This window comes from Myotis davidii, unplaced genomic scaffold (assembly GCF_000327345.1).
Source record: "Myotis davidii unplaced genomic scaffold, ASM32734v1 scaffold105, whole genome shotgun sequence".
In the NCBI taxonomy this organism is placed as follows: domain Eukaryota; kingdom Metazoa; phylum Chordata; class Mammalia; order Chiroptera; family Vespertilionidae; genus Myotis; species Myotis davidii.
The window spans coordinates 865245-884691 of record NW_006300371.1 but is presented as its reverse complement, the minus strand read 5'-3'; the positions used below and the strand labels follow the sequence as shown (position 1 = coordinate 884691).

Below are 19447 nucleotides of genomic sequence, written 5' to 3'. Positions count from 1 at the left end.
TGTAACAAATGGTGTTGGGAAAACTGGACAGAAACGTAAAAAGATGAAACTAGATCACCAATTTACATGATAAACAAGAAAAAAAACTCAAAATGGATAAAAGACTTAAATGTAAGCCATGAAACCACGAAAATCCTAGAAGAAGATATAGGCAGTAAAATCTCAGACATCTCACGTAGTAGAATGTTTGCCAATACACTCACTTCCTACAGCAAGAGAAACAAAGGGAAAAAATCAACAAATAGGACTACATCAAAATAAAAAACTTCTGCACAGCAAAAGAAACCACAATCACAATGAAAAGGGAACTGTCTATATGGGAGAACATATTTGCAAATGATACATCTGATAAGGGGTGAATCTCCAAAAATATATAAAGTACTCATACAACTCCACAAAAAGAAGACCACCAATCCAATTTAAAAATGGGCAGAGGATCTAAATAGACACGTCTCCAAAGAGGACATACCAATGGCCAAGAGACATAAAAAAATGCTCCAAGTCACCGATCATCAGAGAGATGCAAATGAAAACGACAATGAGGTATCATCTCAGATCTGTCAGATGTAATAACTTAATCAATAAAGAAATTTAAAAATGTAACTGACATTTTATGTAGCAATCCCATTTCTGGGAATATATCCTAGAAATCCTGAAACACCAATCAGAAAGAATATATGCACCCCTAATGTTCATAGTAGTGTTATTTACAATAGCTAAGATTTGGAAAGAGCACAAGTGCCCATCAGTAGATGAGTGGATAAAAAACCTGTGAGACATTACACACTGGAATACTATGCAGCTGTAAAAAAGAAAGATTTCTTACCCTTTGGGACAGCATTTATGGACCTGGAGACTATTATGCTAATGGAAATAAGCCAATCTGAGAAAGACGAATATCACATGATCTCACTTATTTGTGGACTCTAATGAGGAAAACAACTTGACCAACAAGACTCAAAGCATGGAGGCATGGAACAGACTCATACCTTCATGTGGGGGTGGGAGTAACAAGGAGAGATAAACCAAAGAACTTACATGCATAGCCCATGGACACGAATAGTAGAGTGGTGAAGACCTAGGGTGATTGGCAGGGGCTAGGTGGAGGGGGGTAAAGAGAGTGTCTGGGAGACATCTGTAATATGATCAACAACAAAAAATTTTAATGTACCAAATAAATATAAAGACCAAATGAGATACTGTGTCTGGCCAGCCTTGAAAATTATGAAAGCACTATGTAAATGAGAACCTGAATCTGTTGTGGCCTAAGAAAATGGCTTTCAAAATGTCAGCCAGGCTCAAGAATTTCTGTGCCCAACTAATGCTTTTGCACATTAGGAGACTGTGTCCTCACTACACTGGTGTCTGTTCCAAGCAAAGAGTAAATCTTCAAAAAATTAAAGTTCAAAGACTAATCAGTGATAAGCATGGGCTATTAAATTACCCTTCCTAACGGTTTTACAATCAGTCCACAAATTACAGGATGAGGAGAAAAGCCGAAGTTCTACACACAAAGAAAAGCTAGGTACTCTTTTAAAAATGGGTTCTTTGTTCTTCAGGGTTACAGAGCCTTGGAAAATTCCCAAGTCAATCAATACGTCTTGCTTGTTTACAGTATCAAGATACAGTAAAATGAGAAATTTCCAGTAAAAGTGCTTTCAGCAACTGTTACCGAGAATGAATGCCCCAATGGTATCAAAGAGTGTTACAGTTATTCAAAATGAGTATCTGTCCTGTTCCCAATTCAGGATGTCAAGTTAATATTTTCTTCCTAGAATGTGCACAATGTGCCTGCAGGACTGGGTCCATGGGCTTAACGCAGGGTCCTCCAACCCAAATGACTCTATCCCTTTTGGACCCAGGCCCACAGACCACTGAGAGCAAGGCTACCCAGCACAGCATGAAAGGGCCATGGGTCACACCTGGAGCAAGGCCGGCACCTAAAGCAACATTAGCTGAGGCTGAGGTGGGAAACCAGTCCACTCCCTAAACTACACATCTATCTACCAGTTCATTTGTTCAATAGATGTGCCAGGCAGTACACTGTTGGCCAGCACACTCCAACAAAGATATGATGTGAGCCACACTGCTTTAATTTTCTAGTTACCACATTAAAAAGAGTAAAAAGGAATAGGTGAAATTAATATTATTGATATATTTTGTTTATCCAAATATAAGACTAAAACTTATCATTCCAACACTTATCATTCCAACAAGTAATCAATATAAAAAATACTAATGAGAATATAAAATGAGTTTGCATTTTTTTTTGTTTTAAGTCCTTGAAATCCAATGTGTATTTGACACTTCCAGCACATCTCAATTCAGAGTAGCCACATTTCAAGGACTCAGTTGCCACCTACGGCTAGTGGCAACCATAGGTCAGTACAGCTCTGGACACTGAGGATTCCACAGTGAACAAATCACATGTTTCCTTTAAAATGCCTGTAGACTATTAGGGATAGACTGAACTCAGACAAGTAGGAGGCTCTTAGATTCATGCCAAAATAGAGATAAAAGCAGTGTGATAGTGGCCGGTAAGAAAGGAACACCTAACCAGATGTGAGGGGGCAGGGTCAGAAAGATTACTTCAGGAAGGGAAGTTTTAGCTGAGTCCCCAAAGTAAGACTCAAGGAGAGAGAGAGGCAGGAAAGGACACAGGAAATACGGTGAAGACTGAGGAGCATCATCTGCAAAGTCCTGAGAATAAGAGAATATGGCATGTTCTTGGAGCTGCCTGTCACTCATTATTGCCAAGTCTGAGGAGGAGTGTGAGAACAAAGCCCTCAAGGTAAAGAACCAGATGATGAAAGGCTTTGTGAGCCACAGTCAGGAGGGTGGGTTTCCTCCTGAGGGTGACAGGAGTCCTTAAAACCTTCTCAGCAGGGATTCTAGGTGGCCCCAATTTCTAGGTCCATCTACTTTAAACCCTTCTTTTTAATTCAGGAATGAATAGCCCATAGAGGTGAGGAAAGCTGCTTAGAGTTCCCAGATGGTTGGTAGCAGAGCTGAGACCAGATCCCTGATTGTGACCCCAATCCCACTCCCACTGCTCAGATGTGTCTGAGCAGAAGGGTAAATGTCATTGCTCCACACAACAGACAGGTAACACTGCTGATCACACCAGAGGTGGGGCAAGAAGGCCAGGAACTAACCCCAGGGGAAGAAGAGGGAGCTGGATGATTTCCCGGAAGGGAAGTGGTGACCAGCTCCAGTTCTGCTCACCTGCCTGGGCCCGGGGTCTGGGTAAAGGAAGAAGTCCCATCTGATGAGAAGGGAAAGTGCAAATGAGAGCAAGGCCAGCAGCCTTGGAACTTGCTGTCTGTAACTTCATGCCACTCAAGTAACAGGGGTGAGAGCTGACCCGGCCCAGAAATTCAGCAAGTGAGACAGTGAGTCTGGAATGTGCCCATTTGGTTTTAATATAGAAACAGCATTGTAAAGGGACACTGAGTAGCTGAGCTAACCAAACCTAGACTTGGGAATCCTTACCCTCAGTGTGGCACACCGTGGGTTTAATGTAGCACATCTTCCAGCTGTGTTTATTTTAAATATTATTTTTATATAAAACAAAAATACATTCTTTTCTGGCTTCTAAAGGCTACCGGAATTACTTGGCTTGTGGCCACTTTCTCCATCTTTAAAGCCAACAATGTGTCATCAAGTCCTTCCCACTTCACAGCATTCAGACACTGACTCTTTTCTTGCCTCCTTCTTCTAGTTTTAATGACCTTTGTGGTTATATTGGGTCCATGTGAATAATCCAAGATCATCTCTTCATCTAAGGTCAGCTAATTAGCAAGCTCAATTCCTCTTCACATGTAACATAAAAAATTCATAGGTTTCAGGGGATTAGGACATGGACATCCTTGAAGGGGAGAGGGGCATTATTCTGTCAACCACATGGAAGCTAAACATTCAGATATGAAATTAATTCTAACACAAGACAAGAGCCACACAGATCATAAGTTCAGGAAGGGAAAGATCACTTTCCACTGGGATCTTCGGGAAAGGCTTTTCAAGCCAAGGGCCTGGGCGGTGTGCAGGAGGTGCCTGGTAGCCCATGAGATCAGGGGCTTGGTCGCTATGATCCTGCTCAGCCATCTAGTGCTGAAGTATTATGTCCTGCAGCAGCAGCAGCAACAAGAGCAGCAGGAGTGAGAAGGGCTGAGAAGGCTTCTGGGGAAATCACAGGGTGTCTGATGAGATGAGTTTCTGGGGACAGGTCATGGAAGACTGGGATGCCCAACCAAGTGGGGCTTTGTCCCAGAGGCACTGAGCAGCTAGCAAAGGCTGACTGAAAAACACAACTGATGATGATACAGGGAATAGAGAGATGGAGAGTGATGAGGCGGGAAAGGCAGCATTTTTAACAAGCCACACGTAAGTAAAAAGGGAGAGAATGAAGGTGGTGGCAAGGGAACTGAAAAAACATCACAGCCACATGGGCACCTTGCAGGCAGAATGAAGAGGATCAGTGAGCTGTGGACAGTTGGGCAAGGAGAACAGCATGGTAATGTTGGGGGAGAAAGGGGGGGGGGCTTTTAGGAGCAGGAGTCTGAGGCATGGGTAAGATCCCCAGGAGGAAATGGTTCGGTGAGCAGTGGAAACTCAAGCTGGGGTCTGGGGAGATGCCAGGGGTGCTTAGAAATGTGGCAGGAACTGGTAACTATGATCAAGAGCGAGGTAATAAAGAGAGGGGCATGAGGGTACAACCTTGGGTAACATCCTATTTAAGGGTCTCTAGGAGGAAAGAAGTCACTGAAGAAGATGGGAGGGGAGCAAAAAACCTCATGGGTTGCCCCACTGAGGCACAACTGCTTGGTGTTTTATGGCATTATTAAGATACGAACACCTTATCAGAGGGGTTGTGCAGTAAATTCTTATCAACCACAGGGCTTATCAGCAATTAGTCCATCAGAAAACCACAGAGAATTGTGAGGGCCCTGAGAAGCTAGAACAGGTGGGCCCTGAGTGACAGAATGTTCCAGTCTGGGCTCTGCCAGGAAGGAAAAGTTCAAGACAGTGCCATTTCTCCATGGGGCAAATCAGAAGTGCTTCCCTCATGGGTCCCAGTGAGAGGACACTACGGGCTCAAGCCAGTTCTGAGATTGCTGGGCCCCTTCCTGGTTTCCCCACAGAACCCCCAGGTTGCTGTTCTGTAACATCTCTTGGGCAACTGTGTGTGCCCACAGTCTCTGGCACAACGTCCCATGTGTAATGAACCAGCCATGTTTGTGATTGCAAGGATAGTGGGAAGGTGGGGACAGAGCCACGCAGAGTATTTCCCATCATGCTGTTTTTCCACACAAAGCTATGCTATGATGGAAGAAGACACTGGGTTGTCCCAGTACATAAAGGGAAAACTAATGTGTGCTGCTAGAGGTCAAGATAGAGGTAACCCTTGGAGCTGGGGAGTAGTGACAGGGGTGGCAACATGAGGGAGGCTTTTGCTTCTTGTCTGGGGCCCATTACATAATAAGGCTCGCTTGGTGAAAATCCGTCAAGCTGTCATCTTATGATATGTGCATTTTTCTGTATGTATATTACATGTACATGAAATAGTTTGCTTTTCAAAAATTCTATTGTGGAAGAGGGCCCTGTGCTCCTGAGTGGGAGTTAGGAGACCTGGGACAGGAAGAGGGGAAGTGATGCCAAGGAGAGGAGGAGGAGCACAGAAAGAAACCATGGCCATTCTACAAGGACCACACTTAGCTTTTCTCCAAATGAGGGACTCTGGTAGATGGAGGAAGCTGCCAAATGGGCAAGCCCACCAGGCACGGTCAGGATGAGAAGCAGCTCTAGAGTTCACTGCTTGTCATGTGAAGAAGGCACTACAGACTCCACTGTCGACATGACCCTTGGTTTTTGTGATGGTCAATTTTGTATGTCAACTTAGCTAGGCAATGGGGCCTAGTCGTTGGCTCAAACACTAGTCTATCCATAACTGGGAAGGTGTTTTTTAGAGGTAATAATCAGTTGACTTAGGTAAAGCAGATTACTCTCCATAATATGGGTGGGCCTCATCCAATATATTGAAGGGCTTAAGAGCAAAGACTTAAGGCTTCCCAAAAGCAAGGAATTCTGCCTTTAAACTGAACTCAGAAGAAGGAGCTGCGGCCGTGTTTCCTGACGTTGCCATGTTAACACTGCTGCTGGTGAAGGAGCGGAGGGGAGAGCAAGAGAACCCTCCGCTCTTTTGGCTCCACGGGCCGGATAGAACAGCCGAACGGGTGGGATCCGGCCCGCAGGCTGTAGTTTGCCCACGGCTGCTCTAGACTATAACATAGAAATTCTGCCTGAGTTTCCAATCTTCAGATTCAAGACTACAACATCAATTCTTACCAGAATTTCCTCCTTGCCCTACAAATTTTGGACTCAATAGCCCAACAATCATGTAAGCCACTATGTAGAAGTAGGTCATATCAGTTCATCGTGTTGGTTCAGTTTCTCTGGAAAGCCCTGACTAGTACAGTTTCCAATAGGCTGTTCTCCAGGATCCCAAAGCATCTTTCTCAGGCTTCCCCTAAGGGCAGACAAGGCAAGGGCAGCACTTCTAATAAAAAAAGAAATCCACGGTCAGAATGAGGATCTAAATGCTGGCTTTGTCCTCTTTACTCTTAAATCAGCGAATGTCACCAGGCACGTTCATTCTGCTAGCACTGAAAAAGAGGAAGTGCTGTGGGAAGGAAATATTGAGAGAAACCTGCATGTTTTCAGCTTTTCCTGCTAGGGTTACATTTGTGACTTTTTCAGAGGGTGGCCAGAAACTCCAAATGAACAGCCACCTTCCTGAAGGTGTTTCCAAACCCACCCTAACTCTGACCCAATTAGATACAATACAGAAGCTGTGCGAAACAAACACAAAATCTTTGCAGGGATTTAATCTTCTCCAAACACTGAAATATTGTTGAAATGTTTTATCTTCTATTGCACATGGAGGAGATTAAAAAGCCGTGATAAATGGTGTGCTCTCCGGGAGGGAATGCCATATATAGGGCAATACATAATTTCCTGCTTCTGGTTTCTTTCAGGATAATTGTCCTGGTAACATGAAAACAGGAGGGATATTAATTTAAGATTAAAGCACAATTATAAGCCCTGTCATACTGTTAATTTCTTTTGAATGTTCTTCTGAATAATTCTACCTTTGCAAGATGGAATAAGCACACAATTAAAAACTGCATTAAATAAATGAATAACTAATTAATGAATAAAAAGAACTCTGAAAATAAAATAGGCCATGTAAATTCTAAACAATAATTTTAACAGCAAGCCAGATCTTAATCCTTCAGATCTTTGAAGGAACCGCATTTGGGTGCTTATAGATAGTATCTCCCTCTAGATTTAGCTCTCAAATAGCTGTGTTCTTGGTTCATGCACTGCCAAGTGATAGCTTTGTAGGTGAAGGCACTTTAGGCAAGGGGCTTAATTGACCACTATCAGCACCATCCTACTTTTCCAACCTTAACACCATTGCCTCCTTCATAATGCTTGAAATTCTATACTTTCCTTTGCTCTCTAGCCAGAAATTCTACCTGGGTGATTCTACCATTGATTAGGAATTCTGATAGAAAATGCAAATGGTTCCTGTAAAGCTTAATGATGGATCATTCATGAGCACATTGATATGAATCAATTTAATCAGATTGCTTTCTCCCGATACCTAATTGAGGCCAACCTTTTGGGGAAGTGGGATGAGGGAGAGAGAAGTGGTATTTTGCACCAAAGGGTAATATAAGAGTAGGCTGGCAAAGGTAGACTGCCCAGGGGAGGAGTGTTCTGGAAGCCCAGGGAAGGTGAAAGAATAAGACTCCATAATGAGCCTTCATTACATGCCTGCAAGGGAGCTAACACTTGAAGGATGAGCCTTATGGATGAGGCAGGAAGGGAGGGAGGGTTTTACCATGTAAGCTTGCCTTCTGTGTGCTTAATGAAGGTCAGTATGATTATATGCATTTTGCTAGTTGAGGAAACTGAGACTTAAAAATAACCCAAAACCACACAGTAATGTGGTAAATGGTGGAGAAGAAATTAAAACCTTCCTCCAAAATCCACGCTCTTTCAACTACATCACATTTCTTTACAGCAATTCATGAGTTAGATATGATTTCCCCCATCTTTAAAATGAGCAAATCAAAGCTTTTGGAGACTAAAGAAGAAGTGGAATCCTTCAGTAGTTCCAGGTATAAAAACACTGGGCATGTTCAGTAACTTCAAATACTCTGAGTGTTGTATTGCATGTTGGAATGGCAGAAGGCAAGGCTGAAATGTTGCAGGTCAGATTGCGGAAACCAGGAAAAACCACTAATGCTGCCAATGGATATATGAGTCAAGTTTAAATCCTAGCCGCCAGGCTCCAACAGGATGTTCTGACCTTGAACTAAGTCAAGTTGCCAAACAAGGGAAAGAATCCAAGTTACACCTGAAAGCATTGTTTTCATGTCAAACTGTCTTGCCCTAACAGCCATTGATTAGAGCTGCAATTAGCAGCTCTGTTATCAGCGGTGAATTACCAACATAAAACCTTGCAATTATCAAAATTATCACCTAGTCTTTGAAAGGATTGTGAGATAGCCCTTTTCACCTGGTGCCAGGAAAGAATGAGAGAACCCTGGGCTTGGGAAAAGGCCTGTAACTCATGCACAGGAATGTTTTCATGAGGCCAACTACAGCCATCAGAGTCCAGTACCGCCTGGGTCTCCTGGCCTCTGTGGGTCTCTGCTTGCCTAGAAGGACCCCTTGGGAAGCTTTCCTATGCTGGGAGCCTGCTACAGCCCACCTCTGTGCCCACCTGGCAGACACTTCTCAGCTGGCCGCCATCAGCCCCACCAGGTCTCCAGAGCTATCCTGACACTCTCTTTGACCTAGTTGGTTCTCCCGGTTTCAGCCCTCTCCCAGCTCCCCCTGCTTACTGACATCTTCCTACCCTGGAGATTCTACCACCCAAGCTTCCCAAACCCAGCAGGATCCCCTCTTTATTCATCAATCCCTAACCGCTCACTCTCCCTTCATCAGTGTCAATCTCCCCAATCTCTTCTCCCTTCTACAGCTAATTTGATAAACTCATTCATAGTCCAGCTACACCTTACTTTAAGCATTGTCATGCATGCCAGGGGTTGTGGTGGTGCGTTGTCTCCCATCTGTTTATTAAGTTCCTATTATGTCCCTAGTACTGTGAGGTGCCAGATATCCAGAGTGAACAAAAAGGCACCACCTTGGCCCTTGTAGTCAAACACCTCTGAAGACAAGGTCAAGTTGTATTTATCTATGTAATTCCAGCCCCTAGACAGGTACCTATACATAGTAGGTAGTCAAATAGAAATATTAAAGCGAAAAGGTATAATTATAGTTTACCAAGGTTTTTGCTACTATTAACATTTAAAATGCTTACATGTTAATAGCCAAAACAGAATCAATAGGTTTTCTATAGCAGATAACATATTTACATCTTAATAAGAACCATTAACCCTTAGTCATTACTGCTCCTCTCCTCCCAAACTCCTCATACCCCAACAGTTAGGACTTCAGTTTCTAGAAGTCCAGTAGGGACATATTTGAAGAAGAAGCCCTTTCAAACTACACTAAATCATCATTCTTCCTCTATACTGGAAACATAAAAATAGGCCTTGGTTATCCCATCTGGACTTCCTACACAACAGCTGATAAATTGCCCTACCTTAAATTTTTCAGAAATCTGAAACTTGTGGCTAAAGTCAAATTGAGCCCACAGATATTTTGTCAGGCTCTACATGGTTTCATAAAATTGAATTTTACAGAACGCATGTCTCAATGTGCCAGAGGCCTTACCACTCTCTATTATTTTACATCTGGCCTTAATCAATAGATTTATGTAATTTGCCTAGTCCCCAGCCAACCCCAGATGCATTTGGATGCTTTACTCTTCAGTAATATATAACACTTTACAAATAATTTGATGTCCACAATAACCCTTTAGCTAACTAGAGGGTGTTATTATTATTCCCATTTTCTGATTGAGGAACCTGAACTTCAAGGAAGAAGTAAATGACTTCTCCATTTTTAATATTTTTTTTGTGGTCTATGTCAGTTTGGTTTGTGGGGTTTTGATAGGCTAGGTCAACAGCAATCACCAGTGGCTGCCTCTAAGGCAGTGATGACCTTTAAGGTCCAGCTTCCTTCAGGGATTCTTAATCTGGCCTCCATATACCCCTGGAGGATCTAGAGATGAAATGTAAGGGTTCCATCAGTGCTCTAAAATAGTACACAATTTTGGTGGACACGCATACACTGAGGGAAATTACTGTAGCTTCCATCAGCTCTCACGGAATGTGTCACAGGAGTGGGAGGTGACCACCTGGTTGGCAATCATTTCCTGGAGAAGAACTGTCTCCTGCTCATAATGTGCAAAGCCATCTGGCAGGGCCTGAGATGTCCCTGAAGGTTTACAGTTAACCAAGTAAAAGATTCATTATTTGCTCTTGCCATTGGCCCCCTGGATTATCTTGATAGCCAAAGGGTAAGAGGGTAGCAGAGTAGAGGGGTCTAGCTGGCCCTTATGAATGTCTCACCTGGAAGGAGTCCAGGCCTTTCTGCCACTAACAGCAACATAAAATATTGCCCAGGAGCAGAGGAAGGAAGAAGATACAGTGTCTCTGCAAAATTTACCAAAACCAACAGGAAGTTAAGGTAGAAAGTGTCCTAAAGATAATGAGGGGGGCAAGCTACAAAGCAAAAATGACTATGCAATACAAATCCATAGGCGTCAGCAAGACTGCCATCCAAGGCCCTCCCCTCCTGCTAAGGCTTTTCCCTAGACCTTGTTCCATTTCCCACACTCAGGATCCAGCCTCTTTTCCTCCATCCATCCAAATGTGGGGCTTAATAATATCCTACTGGCTTAGCTCCTGTTTTATAGATAATGAAATATTAAGTCAAATGAGCAATTTCTAATATCAATCCCCCACTGGGTTGGAGTGAGACGTATTTGTTGCCTTTGTGAGCACATCAGGACAGCCATGAAAAAGGACAGGCAAATACAGAAGACCTGGACCTGGGTCAAGAGAACAATTAAATTGTTTACATGTTGGGCTTTTTGTAAGTTTCCACTTAAAGAAAATATTCCTTGTCTTTTAAAAGCAGAGAAAGTTAAACCCTTTGGTTTAGATAGCTCTAAGATCCTTTAAATATTAAAATTTCTAAGGAAAAAAATGAACGAAACTAAGAGCTGGTTTTTGGAAATATAAGCAAAATAGATAAACATTTTCTTGGAATTACCAAGAAAAAAAGTGGATATTTAAATGAATAAAATTAAATTGAAAGAGGAGACAGTACAACTGATACCACACAAATCCTATATAATAAAACCCTAATATGCAAATTGACCAAACGGCAGAACGATCGGTCACTATGAAGTACACTGACCATCAGGGGGCAGATGCTCAATGCAAGAGCTGTCCCCTGGTGGTCAGTGCACTCCCACAGGGGGAGCTCTGCTCAGCCAGTAGCCAGGCTCTCGACTGGCGACTACAGCAGCGGTGGCAGGAGCCTCTCCCACCTCCACTGCAGGCAGGTGATAAGGAACAAGGGGTCCAAGACTGTGAGAGGGTGCAGACCGGGCTGAGCCCCCCCTCCCCAACGCATGATTTTTATGCACTGGGCCTCTAGTACAGTCATAAGAAATCTCAAAAGAGACTACCATGAGCAATTATAATCCAATAAACTGGACAACCATACAAGTTACCAACACAGAATCATGAAGAAATAGAAAATCTGAATAGACCAATTACTTGTAAGGAGATTGAATCAGTAATTAAAAACCTCCCAATGGCCAAAACCAGTTTGGCTCGGTGGGTAGAGCGTTGGCCTGTGGACTGAAGGGTCCCAGGTTCGATTCTGGCCAAGGGCATGTACCTGGGTTGCGGGCACATCCCCAGTAGGAGATGTGCAGGAGGCGGCTGATCGATGTTTCTCTCTCATCAATGTTTCTAACTCTCTATCTCTCTCCCTTCCTCTCTGTAAAAATTCAATAAAATATATATTTTAAAAAAAAAAAAAAAAAAAACCTCCCAACAAAGGAAAGTCCAGGTCCCAGTGGCTTCCCTGGTAAATTCTATCAAACATTTAAAGAAGAATTAATGCCTATTTTTCCCAAACTATTCCATAAAAAAATAGAAGAGGAAGGAACATTTCCAAAATCATTTTACAAAACCTCCATTACCCAGAAAAGAAAACCAAACCAGGACACCACAAGAAAAGAAAATTACGGGCCAGCATCCCTGATGAACATAGATGCAAAAATTCTCAACAATATGCTAGCAAAATGAATTCAACAGTGCATTAAAAGTATTATATACCATAATTAAGTGGAATTTATTCCAGAGTGCAAGGGTGTTTCAACATCTGTGAGTCAATTAATATAATACACTACATTAATAAAATGAAGGATACAAATAATACATATAATGTGATGGTTTAATATATGTATACATTGTGGAAGGATGCAGAAAAATTATTTAACAAAATTAGAAATTCAGTGGTAATAACTTAACACGCTGGGTATAAAGGAAATGTACCTCAATATAATAAAGGCCATATATGAGAAACCTACAACTAACATTATACTCAACATTGAAAAGCTGAAAGCTTTTCTCTAAGATCAGGAACAAGACAAGGATGCCCATTCTCACCACTATTATTCAACATAGTACTAAAAGTCCTATCCAAAGCAAGTTGACAAGAAAAATATATAAAAGGCATTCAAATTGAAAAATAAGTAACATTGTCTCTATTTGTTGATGTCATGGTATTATATATAACAATTCAGTAAAGTTGTAGAATACAAAATTAACACACAAAAATTAGTTGCATTTCTTTACAGTAATAATAAACTATCAGAAAAAGAAATTAGAAAACAATCCCACTTATAATTATAGCAAAAATAATAAAAATTCCTAATAATAACTTTAACCAAGGAAGTGAAAGATTTGGACAATAAACTATAAGACATTGATAAAAGAAGTCAAAGAATATACAGATAAATGAAAAGATATCCCAGACTCATTGATTGAAATAATTAATATTGTTAAAATATCCATTATTACCCAAAGCAATCTACAGATTTGAGACAATTCCTATCAAAATTCTAATGGCATTTTTCACAGAAATAAAAAAGCACTTAAAATTTGTATAGAACCACAAAAGACCCCAAATAGCTAAAGCAATCTTGAGAAAGAAGAACAAAGTGGGAGGCATCACACTTCCTGATTTCAAACTATATTACAAACCTATAGTAATCAGCAGAGTATATATTGGCATAAAAATAGGATAGATTACAATAGATAGAAAGCCCAGAAATAAACCCATATATGTATAGTCAATAAATTTATGACAAAGGTCCCAAGAATATGCAATGAAGAAAGTATTGTCTCTTTAATATACAGTTTTGAAAAACTGATCAGTCATATACAAAAGAATGAAACTGGACCCCTTACAACATACACAAAAGTCAACTCAAAATAGATTAAAGAATTGAATGTAAGACCTGAAACCATAGGATGTAGTCTTCTTGACATCAGTCTTGACAGTGATTTTTTTTGATTTGACAAAAACAAAGGCAACAAATAATAATCAATAAGTGAAACTACATCAAACTAAAAATCTTCTGCACAACAAAGGAAACCATCAACAAAATGAAAAGGTAACCTACAGAATAAAATAAAATACTTTTAAGTCACATATCTAGTAAGGGGTTAGTATCCAAAAAATATAAAGAACTCATACTACTCAATAACAAAAATAAACCATAACCAATTAAAAACTGGAACAGCTATTATGGAAAACAGTATGGAGTTTCCTCAAAAAATTAAATATGGAACTGCCATTTGACCCAGTGATCTCACTTCTAGGACTATATCCTAAGAAACCTGAAACACAAGTCAGAAAGGATATATGCACCCCTATGTTCATAGCAGCACAATTTACAATATCTAAGATCTGGAAACAGCCCAAGTGCCCATCAGTAGATGAGTGGATAAAAAATATGTGGTACATTTACACCATGGAATACTATGCAACAGTAAAACCGAAGGACCTCTTACCCTTTGAGACAACATGGAGGAACCTGGAAAGTATTATGCTAAGCAAAATAAGCCAGTAAAAGAAGGTCAAGTATCATCTCATTCATACATGGAATCTAATGAACAAAATAAACTGATGAAGAAAATAGATCCAGAGACATAGAAGCATGGAACAGACTGACAAATAGAGGGAAGGCTGAAGTGGGTGGGAAGAGATCAGTCAAACAACCTGTATGCATATATGCATAATCCGTGGACACACAGACAATAGTGTGGTGGAGAGCTATGGTGGGGAGGTGCGGGGGTTGTGGGGGAGAAAGACAGGCTAGAAGGGGTCAACGGAGGGGGGAGTAGACATATGTAATATTTTCAACAATAAAGATTTTTTTAAAAAAACTGGGCAGAGGGACTGAATAGACATTTTTTTCCCAAGATGACATACAAATGGCCAAAGGTACATGAAAAAATGCTCAGCGTCACTAATCATTTACAAATGTAAATCAAAACCACCATGAGATAGCAGATATCACCTCACACCTGTTAGAATGGCTGTTATCAATACGATACGAGGTAAGTGTTGGCAAGGATGTGGAGAAAAGGTAACCCTTGTGCACTGTTGGTGGAAATTAAATTGGTACAGCCACTATATAAAACAGTATGGTAGCCTTTTTTGGCTGGCTCGGTTGGTTGGAGCATTGTTCCATACACCAAAAGGTTGCAGGTTAGATTCCCAGTTAGGGCACATACCTAGGCTGTGGGTTTAATCACCAGTCGGGGCACATGCAGGGAGGCAACCAGTTAATGTTTCTCTTTCACATTGATGTTTCTCTCTCTCTCTCTCTCTCTCTCTCTCTCTCTCTCTCTCTCTCTCCCTCTCTCTCTCTCTGCCTTCCCACTGCTTCTCTCTCTAAAATCAATAAAAGATATCCTTGAGTGAGAAAAAATAATGGTGTGGTGATTCCTCAAAAAATAAAAATCAAACTACCATATGATCCAACAATCCCACTTCTGAATATATATCCAAAGGAAATGAAAACAGAATCTGGGAGAGGCACCTGTACTCCCTAGTTCAAAGCAGCATTAGTCATAATAGGCAAGATATGGGAACAACCTTAATGTCTATCAATGGGCAATGGATTTAAAAAATGAGATATCGCCGAAACCGGTTTGGCTCAGTGGATAGAGCGTCGGCCTGCGGACTGAAGGGTCCTGGGTTTGATTCCAGTCAAGGGCATGTACCTTGGTTGCGGGCATATCCCCAGTGGGAGATGTGCAGGAGGCAGCTGATCGATGTTTCTCTCTCATCGATGTTTCTAACTCTCTATCTCTCTCCCTCCCTCTCTGTAAAAAATCAATAAAATATATTTTTTTAAAAAATGAGATATATATACGTGTGTGTGTGTGTGTGTGTGTGTGTCTATACAATTCAGCCACAAGAAAGAAGAAAATCCTGTCTTTTGCAACAACATGGATAAACCAGGCAAGTATTATGCTAAGTGAAATAAACCAGACAGAGGAAGACAAATATTACATGGTATTACTTATATATGGAATCTAATGGGGAAAAAAAGTCAAACTCAGAGAAACATAGAAGAAAAGTGATCGCCAGGTACTGATGGTGGGGCAAATAGGAAGAGATTGGTAAAAGGTACAAACTTTCAGCTATAAGATGAATAAGGTCTGAGGCTCTAATGTCAAACATGGTGACTGTAATTGATAACACTGTATTGAATAATTGAAATTTGCTAAGAGTAGAACTTACTTTTTTCCAAAAATAAATAAACAAGCAAACAAACTGATAGATGTGTCAATGAATTAGATGAGAGGAATCCTTTCACAGTGTACATCAACAAATCCCACTGGTTCTGCCTCCAAAATGCCTCTGGGACCCAACTTCTTCCCACCACATGCATGACTATCTGCCTAGGGCAAGGCATCACTACCTCTGATCTGAACCACCAATCAGCTCCTAACTATTTTCCCTGACTCTAGTCTCTCCCCCTTACTGTCTTTCTCCTCCAGCACTTCAGTGGTCTTCTGAAAATGTAAACAAAATTGCATATTCACTGTACTTAAAACCCATTGTTCTGATCCAAATTCTTACCGAAGCCTGCAAGACCTTGCATCTTCCAGCTCTTACTTACTTCTCCATCTTGATCTCCCACCTGTATACCAATTCATGTCCTTCATTGTATTTACCACTACCTGAAATTATCTTTTTCATTTCATTCAGCAGATACTTACTGAGCACCTAAAATCTAGCTATCAGGGCCAAAACTAGCTGCTATGAATACAGCAATAAGCAAAACAGATTTAAAAAGGAAACCCTGCCCTTGTAGAGCTTACATTCTGGTGGAGACAACTGGAGGATTTGTTTTACTGGTGTACTGACTATCTCTCCTGCTAGAATACAAGTTCCTTGGGAACAGGGACCTTGACTATATTGATCACAGCTGTATCCCTAGTACTTAGAACTATGACTAATAGTAGATGCCCAATAAATACTTAAATGAATAAAGGAGAGAAATATTCTTGATTCAAGACTTTGTCCTCCGTTCAGAACATATGTGATTATGCCTCACTCTGGAAGTGTGGAAGATCATCTGAGGAGGAACTCATGCTAAGACCCTTCTCACAGGGCCTCACCACACACTGGGATACTATGAGCTACAGTTGCCTGGACAAGAAGGGGAGAGTTGACTTTTCCCAGTCAAGGTGTTCTGTCTGCTGCTCTGCTTTGTAGAAAGACAGACAGAAGCTCCCATCTCAGGGTCTCTGGCTGCCTGGTCTCAGTCATGATACCCCCTCCCTTTCACCACCCCACCACACACACACACACACACACACACACACACACACACACACTAGGACAAGAAGTCTCAGAGGGGGCCCTGCTGCTCTGGCCCAGGCCACATCTGCTCTCACTACTTCGGATTTGCTCAGCCAGCACCAAAGTTCATAAAAAGGTTTTCCTTCAGAAATGAGTAGATTGAATTGATAACTGTTTCTATCATCAAGCCCTCACTACCATCACCATCCTACTAGCCATTTTGATATGGAGAATAGGTGGCTTCTACTGGGACTCCAAATAATGAGTGGAGATCCCTATTTCATGAAATGGGTTAAAAGAAGCTAACTTTAGAAATAATGCTTAGCACCTTATTCTGCCAGAGTTTAAAACACTTCATAGGTAGCATCTAATTAATCTTCACCAAGTCCCCAAGAGAAGAAAAAAAGAAACCTTGTATTATCCTCTTCTCGCAGTAGATAAAATATAGAGAATCAGCATTTTCCTCCACGGAGCAGATCTGGAGCCAAATCACAGGGCTGCTACCTCCACAAGCCAAACTCAGACCATTAGAACACCCTGCCTACCCTTGGAAGCGGTGGAACAGGAAGGGACACACAACAGAAATCTGAAGACCCCTCTAGCTATATGGAAGAAGGTGCCAAAGTCATCCCATGTCATGCAGTTGTTGTCAGTCTACAATCTTGCTCTGTCCTTGGGAAGCACCAGCATGCTTTCTTTGGGGTGTAACCAGCTTTCATACTGAAAGATTCTTTTTCATCTCCCTGGGAAGTTGGGATACCTGGAGACTGTGTTTTGAAATACATATATTGACATCCAATTATACAGCTCTGCCTCCATGGTGTAACTGCCTTTGTCAGATCACTCTCTAGTGCCTCCTCTGATAGGCTCAGACCTTGATTTTCACTAGGATGTCTCTCTCCCTCTCAGGGGTTTCTCCGTAGCTGGCTGCCCCCAGGGAGAAATGACTGAGCTTGAGAGGAGGCAGAAGGGGAGAGAGTGTCAGGCTTACCCTGGATTGAGGGTGGGTGAGGAGAGGTGCCCCAGGAGAGTGATTAAGCTAGGAAATCTGGTCTCTGTTCCATTGTCTGTATCTCCTCTATCTACTTCAAGTTGCTCCTCACAGATCCCTCAGGGGAGCGATACACCAGAATCCCCTTGAGTCTGCCCTTTCAATGCTGCATGTTCTAGATGGGACAGTCAAATAACTCACACCAGCGTGGTCACAGGCATCAGAGGGTGAATGTGCTGGTCAAATCAGGGACAATTTACTCTGAGCCTCTGGAGACACACTACCCTACCCTGGAGATTCTGAATCTGGACTTCAGGAATTTATAAATTCTGTGAAATTGCAGGCAAAATTGTATATACATGTGAATATGCCCATTGTTCTGGAGAAAAGGTCCACACTCTTCACCTGATTCTCAGAAGGTTCTGTTCCTTAACAATGTTAAAATTATATACCCAACAGAGTGGCTCTGAGGAGAAATTTTCCAGCACTCTGACCACAAACACTGAAGAAGAAATGAGAGGCAAGCAGGTCCTTTTACCGTTTCTTAATACTAACAGCAGACATGCATGGGAGGCTCCCCACATGCCAGGAATTGCTGTAAGTGCCCTGAATTTATCAATTTACTTAATTCTCATAGGAGCCCTATAGGAGCTACCATTACTGACCCCATTCTACAGATGGACAAACCAAGGCACCAAGAGTCACAGTAAGCTAGAAGCAAACCTGCATTTAAAATCAGGCAGCGTGGTGGTGAAGGCTGTGCTCTCAATGCAGCACCAGGTGTGTGGCTGCCGGGCTGCCTGCCTCACAGTTGTGGGCTCCTTCTGGGGGCTCCTCATCCACCCAACACTGAACATTTGCCTCCAGGGCAGCAGAACTGAAATCTACATCCTGACTATGCTGGGAGAGACAATGGCTTTGGCAAACTTTTCTCAGAGCCTATACACTTGAGATGATCTATTATAAGAAAGTGCTTTGTAGGCTGCACAGTGCCATACAAATGTGAATTAGGATGACAACGATGGTCTATTTTGCCTGATAAAGTATAATTTTTAAAAAATCATCCCAAGTGCTGCAGAATATTTCCGCCTGAACCAGTTTGCTTTCTTTGCTGTTGACCTCATTTGACACTCACTAGCCACTCCTCACAAAGTTCATTTAAATGTATGAATCTGACGTCCCTGTTTAGAAGCACTGGAAACATAAAATTCCCATAACTAGGACATCTGGCCTCACAGCAGCACAGATGTGTGTGCCACATATTTAATGGGGCTTTTTTCCCACTGTTCTGCACCCAGTGGGTGCTCAAATATTTTGTCAGTGTCAATGGTGACATTACAAGAAAGCGTATTTTTCCTAATGCTGTTCCACTTAGTTTCAAATTTCAAAATTTCTAATATGATTCGATAATACAGGACTTAACAATAATTACTCAAATAAAAATTCTCTACATTTAATTGAAACTCTTTTGCACAAAATCTCAAAACTTCATAGACATAAAAAATATAGCTTCAATCCAATTCAATATATCTTAGTTTCCAGAATAAAAACAAAACACCCCAGGCACTG

The 19447-nt window shown here is 41.6% G+C and overlaps 1 pseudogene; it reads left to right on the top strand.

Annotated features, from left to right (window-relative positions):
• The first annotated feature begins 2716 nt into the window (after positions 1 to 2716).
• Positions 2717 to 19447, top strand: part of LOC102754311 — a 53736-nt pseudogene continuing 37005 nt past the window's right edge.